Source organism: Theropithecus gelada, chromosome 17 (genome assembly GCF_003255815.1).
Source record: "Theropithecus gelada isolate Dixy chromosome 17, Tgel_1.0, whole genome shotgun sequence".
In the NCBI taxonomy this organism is placed as follows: Eukaryota; Metazoa; Chordata; class Mammalia; order Primates; family Cercopithecidae; genus Theropithecus; species Theropithecus gelada.
Genome location: NC_037685.1, coordinates 87,956,182 through 87,972,324, shown reverse-complemented (window position 1 = coordinate 87,972,324; position 16,143 = coordinate 87,956,182).

The following is a 16,143-nucleotide window of genomic DNA, read 5'->3' as shown; positions in this document are numbered from 1 at the left end:
GAATAGCATGGGAAAGACCCGCCCCCATGATTGAATTATCTCCCACTGGGTCCCTCCCACAACACATGGGAATTATGGGAGCTACATTTCAAGATGAGATTTGGGTGGGGACACAGTCCCCACCCATATCAGCTACTGTACCCTGCATCAACCAATCCATAGGTAAACTTCTGCTTAGCCGTGATATAATTTGACTTGTTTGTCCCTTCCAAATCTCATGTTGAAATGTGATCCCTATTGTTGGAGATAGAGCTTGGTGTGAGACGTTTGGGTTATTGAGGTGGATCCCTCATGAATGGCTTTGTTCCCTCCCCTCAATAAATGAGTGACTTCTCACTCTATGGGTTACTGTGAAATCTGATGGTTTAAACAAAAAATGGGCATCTCTCTCTCTCTCTGTCTCTTGCTGTGTGTCATGCCTTCTCCTCTTTTCACCTTCAACCATGAGTAAAAGCTGCCTGAGGCCTCTCGAGAAGCCAAAGAGATGTTGGTGACATACTTGTACAGCCTGCAGAACCATAAGCCAAATAAACCTCTTTTCTAAGCCTCAGATATTCCTTTATAGCAATGCAAAATGAACTAATATGAGCTGGTTAAGGGCTATAACCTTATCCCCACTGAAGGTCAAATTCCACAGAAGGGCTCAACTAATTGTTATCGGTAAACAGTGTGTCTGGGAATGATTAAAGGGGAGACTAGGTTGTCAAATCACAGCATACACTACAGTCTACTCTTTGCTCTGTTCAAATATTCTGTCTTCACACAGTAATTTTATCCCATCTGGAAACAGTTTCTTGAGGTTCTGGAGTTTTGTCATTGTAGATTTTTATTTCCCCTCTAGGGAGTCATACACTAGAAAACTTTGTGACAAAAATACAGCACTGGTGATAAGGCTGCCACTTTTGTTTACCATTTATTTCCTCCTCACCTCTACTAACCATTCTAAATTTCCCTTACATTTGACCTGTGCCTCTGCAGATTTAGGCTGCTCACTTGTTGGGGTGATCAAGACCCTCATGCCTGAGGGGTTTGAGTCATCGGATAACATGAATGATCAAGAAGCTGAGGGAAGTAGTAGCAATAAAAGGTCATGATCCTTTGTCCAGTCCAGATCTGGGCCAGTTTTTAGACATAGAAACCTTTGAGGAGAGGCTTGATCCACAGCAGAAAAGAAAAAAGGAAGCTCTGGAATAACAAAAGTTTTTTGGTAATGAACCTCATGGTTTTTTTTTCCTAAGGAGAACTAGATCCCTGATTTAAGTAACCATACACTGGGGAAAGAATATCTAGATGTATTGAGAAAGTCACAACACAAAACTATGTATCAAAGATGCTCAGAAAATTAATAGCAATATATTTTGTGTTAATAGCATATGTAAGAAATGTATGACAGCACTAAACCAAAATATGGGAGAGAGATATTAGGAATACACAATTGTAAGGTCCATATTTCATATGAATTGTGTCCTTCAATTTATTTTCTATTACTTTCCCTTTTGCTTGAGTTATGGGAATGGTAAGTAAGTAGAGAGATGTAAAAGAGAACAATTAAAATGAAACAAAGGCAAATCAAGATAGAAAAATGTAGGAAATTATTAGTTACTTTGGGATATCATTTCTGTCATGATTGTAAAAAGTAAAAATAGCTGTCAATTTCTGAACATTTATTCTCATTTATACTGTATAACAATCAAGTCATACCTACGTGATTAATTATACTTCACTACAATAATTCAGCACAGCCATCAACTTTTGTCTACTCCATATCCTATGCTTATTGTACTATGCTATGCCATTTTCCTTTAATATTTCATTTCTTAGTGAAGTCCTTTCAATGCATTATTCTCTTTATGTTGCTTGAAACAAAAATTATTCTGGAAAATGTTCTTAAGATGAACATAATTTTAAGAGTTACTATGCTAGCCTTATGCAATCAAACACACGAAAATATACATTCTTCCAGATGTACTGATGTGCATTCTAAATCATAATTTAACCAAATGCTTTAGTCTCCTTTGGAAAGAGATGAAATATAAAGTCAACAAAATGATAAGTATCTATAATCTATGATACTCTATTAAAATATTTATTGGAACACTCTCAAAATTCCATACCAAAATGTCTATAACACAAAGCATGTTTTAGAAGATGTGAACATTTATGAACTAAGAAAATGTAGTGCCTTATTTAATAAAAAACAACATACGCTGGAGCTTATAAAAATGTATGTCCTTTAACCCTTAACAAGGCAAATGATTCATACATAATAGATAAAATATATTTAAGAGCAAAATTTATTCCTCAATTAAACTAATTGTCAGTATGAAAAAGAATAACAGTTGTTTCAATTTGTTGACATTTTACTAGGTATTGTAGGATCTTTAAAAATATAAATACTTATGCTTAAATTCATAAAAATAATTTCATGCACACTATAAACCCATATCAGCATTACAGTAATGGATTGTCAACCAACAGTGCTTAGGAAAACATTACTGATAAATATCAATATAAGTACCAACTTCCCAATGCTAGGTCCAGAGTTAGATAACATTTTATGAATGATCTGAAACAAAGAAGAGCTTTTTAATAAGATCTTAATACATTTATAAAATAGGAATATAGAGTAGAAGTTTATGTAATATATTACAAAGTAAAAAGATCAAAGAAATACACTTTACAGTGATAAAGGTATAATCAGTTGAAGTGGAACATATGGAATTACAAAGTAAAGCTTCTGTGAAAAAATAATCAAAAGCATGCTACCAGTGAGACGGGTTGTTTGGAAAATTTTAATTCATTAAAATCTATAAAGGCTGCTGCTGAACTGTAAATTAAATGAGAGAACATTGTGCTGTGGCACCAGAAAACATCAGTATATGTGTGACTCAATATTCAGAGTTTGTCTCTCATTATAGGAAGCATTTCTATTTCTTTTAAAGTGTTCCTGGTGAGAACTAAATTATGTATTTTTAAAAACGGAAGCTGTTATGATCATGAAATATAAACAGCATTAAACAGCTTTACATTAAGCTTGATCTCATAGAAGCAGACAGTAGAATGGTGGTTACCAGAGCCTGGGATGGTTGTTGGGGGAATGGAGATATTGGTTAAAGAATATATAATTATGTTTAGATAGGAGGAAGATTCAGGAGATCTGTGGCATAACATTGTGACTCTAGTTAATGACAATGTATTGTTTTCTTGAAAAATACAGAGTGAATGTTAAATGTTTTCACTAGAAAAATGATAACTATGTGAGTTAATACATTTCTAATTAGTTGAATTTAACTGTTCCACAATGTACATATATAGTTAGAACCAATGTTTTACATAATACATGCATACAGTTCTGCCAATTAAAAAATTTAAGAAGAGAAATAGCATATAAACATGAAATAAATCATGTATCAAATAATTTTAAAAGATTGATAATAAAAACTAATTTTAAAAAAAGATTGTTAGTTTTTCCTGAGCAAAATCTTCACAGTAACAATATTAGATATTAAAAAATAATGTGCATTTCAGTATTTGATTTGTGTACTTTTACCATTACAAAATAAGTACATATTGTCTCCTCATTTATTATTTACTTGAACATTAAAAATAATTTTGAGGTGACTCAAACATTCACTTTTATGGGTTTATTTGGAAACAATTTACAAGGTGGACTAAAATAATCCTGCTAGTTGACACAGCTTGATCAAATATAAATGAACTATTAGGAATCTTAAGTGATGTGTCTTTCTTAAACTCTCCATCTGTTTCTTCATTGGAGTACCTTCTTACCAGAAGGAATAAATATATATTTTCCCTGGTTTAAGCTGTTACCCCAAATTTACTGATTCAAAATATTGGCTAATTTTTAGTATGCCTTTAGGTTATCTTTTTCACGATTAGTTTATTTGTAGTTGTAAGCACAATAGAACAGAACCAATGGCTCAAAGAAACAGCTAATCCTGATGTAGTATACTTCTTGTTAGAACATTAAGGAATAACTGGCTTTTTTCTCCATAGAAGCACAAGGAAGCTAGTGTAAATTTTATATAATTTCATTTTAGTCTTTAGCGATTTTTTAATCCAATGATATTATCTAATCAATTGGAAATGTCTGACTATGCATATAATTACTCCATTTCCAGATCTATGACCTTATTCTCTGTATATTACCTTTGCTAGAAATACCCATAATTGTTTTGCATGGAGCATTTCAATTCATAGCCCAAGAATAAATTTGAATTAATAGTCTAATTAAAGATTATAAAATTAAAACCATTTATGACACGTATGGAGCTTATCAAAATTTATGTCAATGAAAATTTGGCACAAACCATTTAGAGTATTTTTTCAAGTTCTGAAAATAAAATTTGAAAGTTTAATAGTAAGTTTTGATTAAATTACCATAGCTACACTTTGATTTCTGCGTGAATAAAATATATTACAAAGACTCTTCTTTCCCTTCTGACTATGAAACATTTTTCCAAGTTCTATTTATTAGAAAATGTAATCAAGATGAAAGTAAGGGAACTTCAGTTTGGTCACAAATGCAGGACATCTCATTTTCGGAGCTAAATAAGAGTGAACTCTCCTAAGTGTGAAAAGCTATTTTTCAACTAAAATAGGAAAGGATCAGATCAGACCACCTGTGACCATTATCCATATCGAGCACAAATAGCCCTGGTGAGAGAACAAAATCAGTTCATTTTCTTCTTGAGAACAAGGTATATTTGCCAGAGAAGTTTTGTGGTTTCTCTGCCTCTCACAGACAAATAGAAATAATAACCAGATTCTCCCTAGTGCCTAAGTCACTCACATAGTAAGGTTAGACACTAAAGGAGAATATACCTCCTTCTGATCCATAAACTTACAGTCAATACATTGTTACAAAAAGGGAACCTTTAAAACAAATAGTGTAGCTATGAAATATGTTTGTTTTCCAATTGTTTCTGTGTTTATATATATGTACACACATATCAAAAGATGCTAGAAAATTAATAAAATTGTACGTAGTTTTTTGTTTGTTTGTTTGCTTTTGCCTAACCTCTATCTCTCTTATACCCCTTACCTTTCACAGGCCCTGCTAACCACCATTCGACTCTGCTCCTATGAGTTCAAGTTTTTTTTACATTCCACATATAAGTGAGATCATACAGTGTTGGTCTTTCTATGCCTCACTTATTTCGTTTAACATAATATGATCTAGGTTCATTAAATTATAATATGATCTAGGTTCATTAAATTATAATATGATCTAGGTTTATTAAATTATAATATGGTCTAGGTTCATTAAATTATACATAGTTCTTTGTGAAAAATTAATTCTCCCATATTTCTTATGATTTTTGTTTTATTTTTAAAGAGTTTATTTTATTTTATTTTGATAAAACATACATTGTATACTCACTTAACAATATATACTCAATAGAAGTTTAAAAAACTGAAAAAGTTAAAAATAATACAGTATCACGGTAGTAATTTGTTACATTTGCACGTCTTTTAACTATGTACTTTATATATTATTTTAGACTTTACTTAGCATTATATTATAAGTAGTTTCCAAGTTCAGTTTTTGAAAGTTGTAATTTAAATGCTTTCATCATATACCATAATAAGACACAATAAAATATTTTGCATACTGAATTTAATAATTTAATTCCTATTTCATGTTAGTAGAAGACTAGAAATAAATATCTTTATTCATGTAATATTCATATGTAATTCAAGTATTTGTATTGCAATATATTTTTTCTTACACTTTTAGTTATCAAAAAATGTGATAAAAATATTCATAACAAATTATATTTTCTAATTACTCATTATATCCTATCAATACATTTCATTTAGTAAGAGTCTCCAATTTGTGTCAAACTGCCTCCTGAAAGCTTCAAATGTCTGCCTATAAAATTTGCAATTTCCTTTTAAGCTCATGTGACTACCAATTTCTCCAATATACCCTGGTAACTGAAGAAAAATCAAATTACTTTACAAAAGCACAATATGTTATTTACATATATTTTTTTCAAATATCTTCAGTGGTTCTTTATCTATTAGAGTAGGAAATATGACCCTTCTGACTGATATTTAAAATGCTCTTATAGGTTGCCTATATTATCTTTCCTACCCGTTCACGGATTTCTCTGACAAGAAAATTATATTACCTCTACAGAGGCCAAAGAATCACAATTTTTAAATTATACGTTAAGTTCTGGGATACATCTGCAGAACGTGCACGTTTGTTACATAAGTATACAGGTGCCATGGTGGTTTGCTGCATCCATCAACCTGTCATCTACATTAAGTATTTCTCCTAATGCCATCCCTCCCCTAGCCCCCCACTCCCCGACAGGCCTGGGTGTATGACGTTCGCCTCCCTGTGTCCATCTGGTCTCATTGTTCAACTCCTACTTATGAGTGAGAGCATGAAGTGTTTGGTTTACTGTTCCTCGGTAAATTGCTGAGATTGATGGTTTCTAGCTTCATCCATGTCCCTGGAAAGGATATGAACTCATCGTTTTTTATGGCTGCATAGTATTCTATGGTGTATATGTGCCACATTTTCTTTATTCAGTCTATCATTGATGGGCATTTGGGTTGCTTCCAAGTTTTTGCTATTGTGAACAGTGCTGCAATAAATATATGTGTGCATGTGCCTTTATGGTAGGATGATTTATAATCCTTTGAGTATATACACGGTAATGGGATTGCTGGGTCAAATGGTATTTCTGGTTCTAGATCCTCAGGAATCATCACACTGCCTTCCCCAATGGTTGAACTAATTTACACTCCCACCAACAGTGTAAAAGCATTTCTATTTCTCCACACCCTCTCCAGCATCTGTTGTTTCCTGACTTTAATGATCACCATTCTAACTGGTGTGAGATGGTATTTCACTGTAGTTTTGATTTGCATTTCTCTGATAACCAGTCATGATGAGCATTTTTTCACGTGTCTGTTGGCTACATAAACATCTTCTTTTGAGAAGTGTCTGTTCATATCCTTCTCCTGCTCTTTGATGGTTTTTTTTTTCCTTGTAAATGTGTTTAAATTCATTGTAGATTCTGGATATTAGCCCTTTGTCAGATGGATAGATTACAAAAATTTTCTCTCATTCTGTAAGTTGCCTGTTCTCTCTAATAGTAGTTTCCTTCCCTGTGGAGAAGCTTTAATTTAATTAGATCCCATTTGTTAATTTTAGTTTTTGTTGTCATTGCTTTTTGGTGTTTTAGTCATGAAGTCTTTGCCCATGCCTAAATATTGAATGGTATTGCTTAGGTTTTCTTCTAGGGTTTCTATGGTTTTAGGTCTTACATTTAAGCCTTTAATCCATCTTGAGTTGATTATTGTATAAGGTGTAAGGAAGGGGTCCAGTTTCAGTTTTCTGCATATGACTAGCCAGTATTTTCAACACCATTTATTAAATAGGGAATCATTTCCCCACTGCTCATTTTTGTCAGGTTTGTCAGAGATCAGATGGTTGTAGATGTGTGGCGTTATTTTTTAGGCCTTTGTTCTGTTTTATTGATTTATATCTGTTTTAGTACCAGTACCATGCTGTTTTGGTTATTGTAGCCTTGTAGTATAGTATGAAATCAGGAAGCATGATGCCTCCAGCTTTGTTCCTTTTGCTTAGGATTGTCTTGGCTATGTGGGATGTTGTTTTGGTTCCATATGAAATTTAAGGTAGTTTTATCTAATTCTGTGAAGAAAGTCAATGGCAGTTAGATGGGGAAAGCACTGAATCTAAAAATTACTTTGGGAAGTTGGGCCGTTTTTATGATACTGATTCTTCCTCTCCATGAGCATGAAATATTTTTCCATTTGTTTGTGTCCTCTCTTATTTCACTGAGCAGTGGTTAAGCTCTCCTTGAAGAGATCCTTCACATCCCTTGTAACTTGTATTCGTAGTTATTTTATTTTTTTGTAGCAATTGTGAATGTCAGTTCACTCATGATTTGGCTCTCTGTTTGTCTACTATTGGTTTATAGGAATGCTTCTGATTTTTGCACATTGATTTTGTATCCTGAGACTTTGCTGAATTTGCTTATCAGCTTAAGGATATTTTGGGCTGAGACAATGGAGTTTTCCAAATATACAATCATATCATCTCCAAACAGAGACAATTTGACTTCCTCTCTTCCTATTTGAATACCCTTTATTTCTTTCTCTTGCCTGATTGCCCTGGCCAGAACTTCCAATACTATGTTGAATAGAAGCGGTGAGAGAGGACATCCTTGTCTTGTGCCAGTTTTCAAAGGGAAGGCTTCTAGGTTTTGCCCATTCAGTATGTTATTGGCTGTGGGTTTATCATAAATAGCTCTTATTATTTTTAGATAGGTTCCATCAATACCTAGTTTATTGAGAGTTTTTAGCAAGAAAGGGTGTTGAATTTTGTCGAAGGCCTTTTCTGCATCTATTGAGATAATAACGTGATTTTTGTCATTGGTTCTGTTTGTGATGGATTGTTTATTGATTTACATATGTTGAACCAGCCTTGCATCCCAGGGACAAAGCCGACTTGATCATGGTGGATAAGCTTTTGATGTGCTGCTGGATTCAGTTTGCCAGTATTTTACTGAGGATTTTTGCATCCATGTTCATCAGGGATATTGGTCTGAAATTTTCCTTTTTTGTTGTTGTGTCTCTGTCAAGTTTTGGAATCAGGATGATGCTGACCTCATAAAATGAGTTAGGGAGGAATCCCTCCTTTTCTATTGTTTGAAATAGTTTCAGAAGGAATGGTACCAGCTCCTCTTTGTACCTCTGGTAATTTTCGGCTGTGAATCCATCGGGTCTTGGACTTCTTTTGGTTGGTAGGCTATTAACCACTGCCTCTATTTCAGAACTTGTTATTGGTCTATTCAGGGATTCGACTTCTTCCTGGTTTAATCTTGGGAAGGTGCAAGTGTCCGGGAATTTATCCATTTCTTCTAGATTTTCTAGTTTATTTGCATAGAGGTGTTTATAGTATTCTCTGAGGGTAGTTTGTATTTTTGTGGGATCAGTGGCGATATTCCCTTTATCATTTTTATTGTATCTATTTGATTCTTCTCTCTTTTCTTCCCTATTAGTCTGGCTAGCAGTCTAGCTATTTTGTTAATCTTTTCAAAAAAACAGTTTCTGGATTCATTGATATTTTTGAAGGGTTTTTCGTGTCTCTGTCTCTTTCAATTCTGCTCTGATCTTAGTTATTTCTTGTCTTCTGGTAGCTTTTGACGTTTTTTGCCCTTGCTTCTTTAGTTCTTTGTATTGTGATGTTATGGTGTCGATTTTAGATCTTTCCGGCTTTCTCCTGTGGATATTAAGTGTTATAAATTTCCCTTCGAACACTGCTTTAGCTGTGTCCCAGAGATTTTGGAATGTTGTGTCTTTGTTCTTATTGGTTTCAAAGAACTTATTTATTTCAGCCTTAATTTCGTTATTTACCCAGGAGTCACTCAGGGGCAAGTTGTTCATTTCCATGTAGTTGTGCAGTTTTGAGAGAGTTTATTAATCCTGAGTTCTAATTTGATTGCACTGTGGTCTGAGGGACTGTTTGTTATGATTTCTGTTCTTTTGGATTTGCTGAGGAGTGTTTTACTTCCAATTACGAGGTCAATTTTAGAACAAGTGCAATGTGGTGCTGAGAAGAATGCATAGTCTGTTGATTTGGGGTGGAGAGTTCTTTAGATGTCTATTAGATCCGCTTGGTCCAGAGCTGAGTTCAAGTCCTGAACATCCTTGTTAATTTTCTGTCTCATTGATCTGTCCAGTATTGACAGTGGGGTGTTAAAGTTTTCCACTATTATTGTGTGGGAGTGCAAGTCTCTTTGTGGGTCTGTAAGGACTTGCTTTAAGAATTTGTATGCTCCTGTATTGGGTGCCTATATAAAATTTAGGATGCTTTGCTCTTCTTGTTACATTGACCCCTTTACCATTATGTAAATGCCATTTTTTGTCTTTTTTGATCTTTGTTGGTTTAAAGTCAGTTTTATCAGAGACTAGGATTGCAACCCTGTTTTGTTTTGTTTTGTTTTCTTTCCAGTTGCTTGGTAAATATTTCTCCATCCCTTTATTTTGAGCCTAGGTGTGTCTTTGCACATAAGATGTGTCTCCTTAATACAAAACACTGATGGTTCTTGACTCTTTATCCAATTTGCCACCCTCTATCTTTTAGCTGGGGTATTTAGCCCATTTAAATTTAAGGTTAATATTTTTATGTGTGAATTTGATCCTATCATACTGATGCTAGCTGGTTATTTTGCCCCTTAGTTGATGCAATGTCTTCATAGTGTCGATGGTCTTTACAATTTGGTATGTTTTGCAGTGGCTGGTACTGGTTTTTCCTTTTCATATTTAGTGCTTCCTTCAGGAGCTCTTGTAAGGCAGACCTGGTGGTGAAAATATATCTCAGTATTTGCTTGTCTATAAAGGATTTTATTTCTCCTTTGCTTATGAAGTTTAGTTTGGCTGAATACGAAATTCTGGGTTGAAAATTCTTTTCGTTAAGAATGTTGAATATTGGCTCCCACTCTCTTCTGGCTTGTAAGGTTTCTGCCAAGAGATCTGTTGTTAGTGTAATGGGCTTCCATTTGTGGGTAACCAAACCTTTTTCTCTGGCTGCCCTTAACATTTTTTTCTTTTCTTCATTTCAACCTTGGTGAATCTGATGATTGTGTGTCTGTGGGTTGCTCTTCTCGAGGAGTATCTTTGTGATGTTCTTTGCATTTCCTGAATTTGAATGTTGGTCTGTCATGCTAGGCTGGAGAAATTCTCCTGGATAATATCCTAAAGAGTGTTTTTCAGCTTGGTTTCATTCTCCCTGTAACTTTCAGGTACACCAATCAAACGTAGGTTTGGTCTTTTCACATTGTCCCATGTTTTTTGCAGGCTTTGTTTTCCCTTTTCATTCTTTTTTTTTTTCTCTCTCTAATTCTGTCTTCACGCTTTATTTCATTAAATTGATCATCAATCTCTGATATCCTTTCTTTCACTTGATCGATTTGGCTATTGATACTTGTATATAATCCATGAAGGTCTCTTGCTGTGTTTTTCAGCTTCATCAGGTCGTTTATGTTCTTCTCTAAATTGATTATTCCAGTTAGCTTCCTCCAACCTTTTTTCAAGTTTCTTAGCTTCCTTGCATTTCGATAGAACATGCTTCCTTAGCCTGGAGGAGTTTGTTACTACACACCTTCTGAAGCCTACTTCTGTCAATTTGTCAAACTCATTCTCCATCCAGTTTTCTTCCCTTGCTGGTGGGGAGTTGTGATCCTTTGGAGGAGAAGATGCATTCTGATTTTTGGAATTTTCAGCCTTTTGGCACTGTTTTTTTCTCATCTCTGTGGATTTATCTACCTTTGGTATTTGATGGTGGTGACCTTTGGATGGGGTTTTTGTATGTCCTTTTTGTTGAAGTTGATGCTATTCCTTTCCATTTGTTAGTTTTCCTTCTAACACTCTGGACCCTCTGCTGGAGATCTGCTGGAGTTTGCTGGAGGTCCACTCTAGATCCTATTTGCCTGGTTATCACCAGCAGAGACTGCAGAACAGCAAAGATTTCTGCCTGTTCCTTCCCTCGGAAACTTCATCCCAGAAGGGCACCTACCAGATGCCAGTGGAGCTCTCCTGTGTGAGGCGTCTCCTAATCAAAAGGCATGGGGGACAGGGACACACTTGAAGTCAGTCTGTCCCTTAGCAGAGCTAGAGCACTGTGCTGGGAGATCCATCACTCTCTGCAGAGCCAGCAGGAAGGAAGCTTTCAGTTTGCTGAAGCTGCCCCCACAGCCACCCCTTCCCCCAGGTGCACTGTCCCGGGGAGATGGGAGTTTTATCTATAAGGCCTTTACTGGGGCTGTTGCCTTTCTTTCGGAGATCCCCTGCCCAGAGGGGCAGAATCTAGAGAGACAGTGTGAATAGAGTGGCTTTGCCTAGCTGCAGTAGGCTCCACTGAGTTTGAACTTCCTGTCTGCTTTGTTTACACTGTGAGGGGAAAATCGCCTACTGAAGCCTCAGTAAAGGTGGATACCTGGCTCCTCACCAAGCTCTAGCATTCCAGGTTGGTTTCAGACTGCTGTGCTGGCAGCAAGAATTTCAAGCAAGTGGATCTTAGCTTGCTGGGCTCCGTGGGGGTGGGTTCCACTGAGCAAGACCACTTGGCTCACTGGCTTTATCCCCCTTTCCAGTGGAGTAAACCGTTCTGTGTTGCTGGGATTCCAGGTGCCACTGAGATATGAAAATAAACTCCTGCAGCTAACTCAATGTCTGCCCAAAAGGCCACCCAGTTTTATGCTTGAAACCCAGGGCCCTGGTGGTATAGACACCGGAGGGAATCTCCTGGTCTGCGGGTTGTGAAGACTGTGGGAAAAGTGTAGTATCTGGGCCAGAATGCACTCTTTCTCATGGCATAGTCCCTTATAGCTTGCCTTGGCTAGGGGAGGGAGTTCCCCAAACCCTTGCACTTCCAAGGTGAGCCAACGCCCCACCCTGCTTGACTCGCCCTCCATGGGTTTCACCCACTGTCTAACCAGTCCCAATGAGATGAGACGGGTACTTCAGTTGGAAATGCAGAAATGACCCACCTTCTGTGTTGATCTCGTTGGGAGCTGCGGACCGGAGCTGTTCCTATTCAGTCATCTGGTCAGCAACTACATTATTTTTGATACTTACATATCTATGCTCTTGATACTGTCCTACAAATTTGAATTTCCACATCTTCCCAAACCCAGCAGCAAAAGTGACCTTTTCTCATTAGAGTTCCTGTGGCATTCACTGACACAACTATGCATTTAATAGCTACTTATACCAAAATTTCTTTTAGTTTTTAGGCAAAATTTTAGTTTTACTCTTTATATACTAGCTCATATGAAGCTCTTTGGAAATGAGTGCATTATGTGGCCCTATTTCTTTGTCACAATAGCTGTGGATGTGCATAACATGCAGCAGAGGCTTGATAAAAAAATTGTATTCGTACTCACTAATTGTTTGATTCACCTACACAAAAGCTTGTGGTTATATGGAATGATGCATAAGAGAAAGGATATTTGTCAACTCTATAAACAAATACACTTTTAACTTTGATCTAAATTATTTGTCACAGATATTTCTCATAATCTTTATTAACCAGGTGAATAGATCTATGTGAAATAAATTGAAGGCATACTTAGACATTTTTACTTATATAGAAACGTAGAATAAATTTACATATTCTATTTTATACATAATATTAGAAAAAACTCTGAAATTGCTGTAAAAAGCCCCTTTTCTAGATTAACCTCTGCCTCTCATCAGCTAGGGATTCAACTCACCTCATTGAGACTGCTTTATTATCCTTAGAAAAAAAAAAGGCTATATGTCCTCCCCATTTCTCATGGTTATTCTGAGAACAAATTAAATAATGAGTATTATAGCACTTTGAAAATTGTCAAACATCTCTTAAATATCAACCGATTTTTTCCCTTATACTTGCTCTTCTACCATGTTCAATATTATTCTACATGTTCCTAATAATACACTTAAAAATTAGTTACATTTGTGTTCATAATATAGACAAATTATCAGAGAAGATGACATAACAAATCTACAATATTTGTGCATTTTTTTAATTTTTATTTTTTGAGATGAAGTCTAGCTCTGCCGCCTAGGCTGGAGTGTAGTGGCATGATCTCAGCTCACTGCAAGCTCCGCCTCCCGGGTTCACGCCATTCTCCTGCCTCAGCCTCCCCAGTAGCTGGGACTACAGGCGCCCGCCACCACTGCCGGTTAAATTTTTGGATTTTTAGTAGAGACAGGGTTTCACCATCTTAGCTAGGATGGCCTCAATCTCCTGGCCTCGTAATCCACCCGCCTCGGCCTCCCAAAGTGCTGGGATTGCAGGCGTGAGCCACCTCGCCCAGCCGCATCTCATATCTTTGACTATCCTACTGGTTCCAGTTGCTGGAAAAAGTGGTGTCATGAATTTCAAAACTTCCCCTACAAAAAAACACAATTTCAAAAGATAATAAATGAATCACTTCCAGGATTTTTCTCTGTGTTCAAAATTCTAAACGGAGTCATAGGTGCTAGTAATTGTTTAAAAAATAAATAATCACCCAGAAAGTGAAATTAAGTACTTGCTATTCTGTTGAAATTGTTTTGTAGAAATGTTGCCAACAATTTAACAGATCTTCCACCTCTCTGGTTAGCTACTAATAACTAAATTGCTGTTTGCTAATAAAATAATTATGTTTTCTATATTTGAAAAAGAGAAAAAATATAATCATACTTTCTACAAAGTAAAGAATTTCAGAATGCAACAAAAACAGTAATTTTTAATTCTCCCTTTAAAAATGTTAACATTAGAAGGGATGGTATCTTGTAATGGAGAGTCCAGTCTGTAATTTCCAAACAGCTATGGCTTCCTGAAAACTGAGTTTAAAAAATTAGGTTATTAAATTGATCCAATTCTATCGGGGAGGGGGGCGGGGGGGAGGCGGGAAAAAAAGCCCTAGCTAGCTCATATCTGGATTAGCACTTGCGTGTCTTCTAATCTGTAGTGGGATGACCTCAGGACAGACATCTGTTTGGATGTCTTGGATGAGTTCACATACAACCATCTGTTCATGGAAGAGTAGCCTCCTCAAAATTGGTCAGAACCTTTGATAAACAGAGACTGACGGCACACATTTTTTTCACTATTGATGTACTCTCCTATTATTTTACACCGAAAAAAAAAATACGAAAAATGCTGTGTTCTAAGGTATATCAATTCATTTTAAAATAGCTGAAACAGTCTGAATCCTACTACAGTTTATCCCCAATATAAATGAAAGCCCCAAAAAGCAAACAATTTAAAGCTGATGATTCAAGTTTGAATAAATATTATTTAGAAATATATAAAAATAACAAATATATTATGAACGAGCAAACTACTGATAATAAAATGGCATTAATTGTTACATGTTAAAGAGAATGGGGTAAAAACTAAAATAACAAGTATAGCATGATAACTCTAGTATATAATACTGTATTGTATACTTGAAATTACTAAAGTGGATTTTAAATGTTCTCGTCACAAAAAATAGGTATGTAAAGTGGCATATATGTTAATGAGCTTGCTTTAATCTTTCACAAGTATACATATCATCGAAACATCACATTGTATACCATAATATATAAATTTTCCTTAGTCAATTAGAAATATTAATTTAAATAAATACATATAAATTTTAAATAAGTTGAATTTGCTGTGATTGAGAAACAAAAACAACATAAGACCTACCATTTTTTCAACAGGCAATAATAAATACGAAGAATACAAATGACCTGCAACGTGATCGGAATCATGAATATTTTAAATTTTCCATAAACTAATACAACTATAATACACAGTATTTATTTTTTAAAAAGCACACATTTTGTTAGAAATATGTCATTTTTGAACTACTTGAAACAGCACTGGCCTACTGTTAAGCTGTGTCCCTAGTGTATTATTTGAGGGGCTTTCAATACGCTTAATGAAAGAAACACTTGTGATAATCATTATATAAGTCACTGTAGGTCATTTGTTTTGTATAAACACAAAACCTCAGTAGTTAACACAATAAATGTCATTTTTCTATGGTGAAGTTTTATCTAATTGCTTTTATTGTTTTTGCACATTTTCTTTGCTCCTACAAGCTCCCTGCATGTCTAGGTAATTTGGTAAGTGAGCCAACTTCCATATTGTGACTTCATCTCAACCCATCCTTGCATGATAACCACATATATATGTGAGTATATCTATGCATACACACATACAGATATATAAAATCTCATTTACATATACGTATGTACATATATATGCTCACATATATATGTGCTGACTTATATATGCTATGTGTATGTATGTATGTGTGTCTATATATTTGGAAGAAGGTTAGGCATTAACCAATGTGCCAGCTTTTGGATGAGCTTGAAAAATTTTTTTAATTTTAGCGTCTCATATCTTCTGTCAATACCTTTTTTATTAGTCGTAGTTAAGAAAGTAAAAAATAGGGGGGCGGAGCAAGATGGCCGAATAGGAGCAGCTCCAGTCTTCAACTCCCAGCGCCAGCGACACAGAAGACCGGTGATTTCGGCATTTTCAACTGAGGTACTGGGTTCATCTCACTGGGGAGTGCCGGACGATCGGTACTGGTCAGCTGCTGC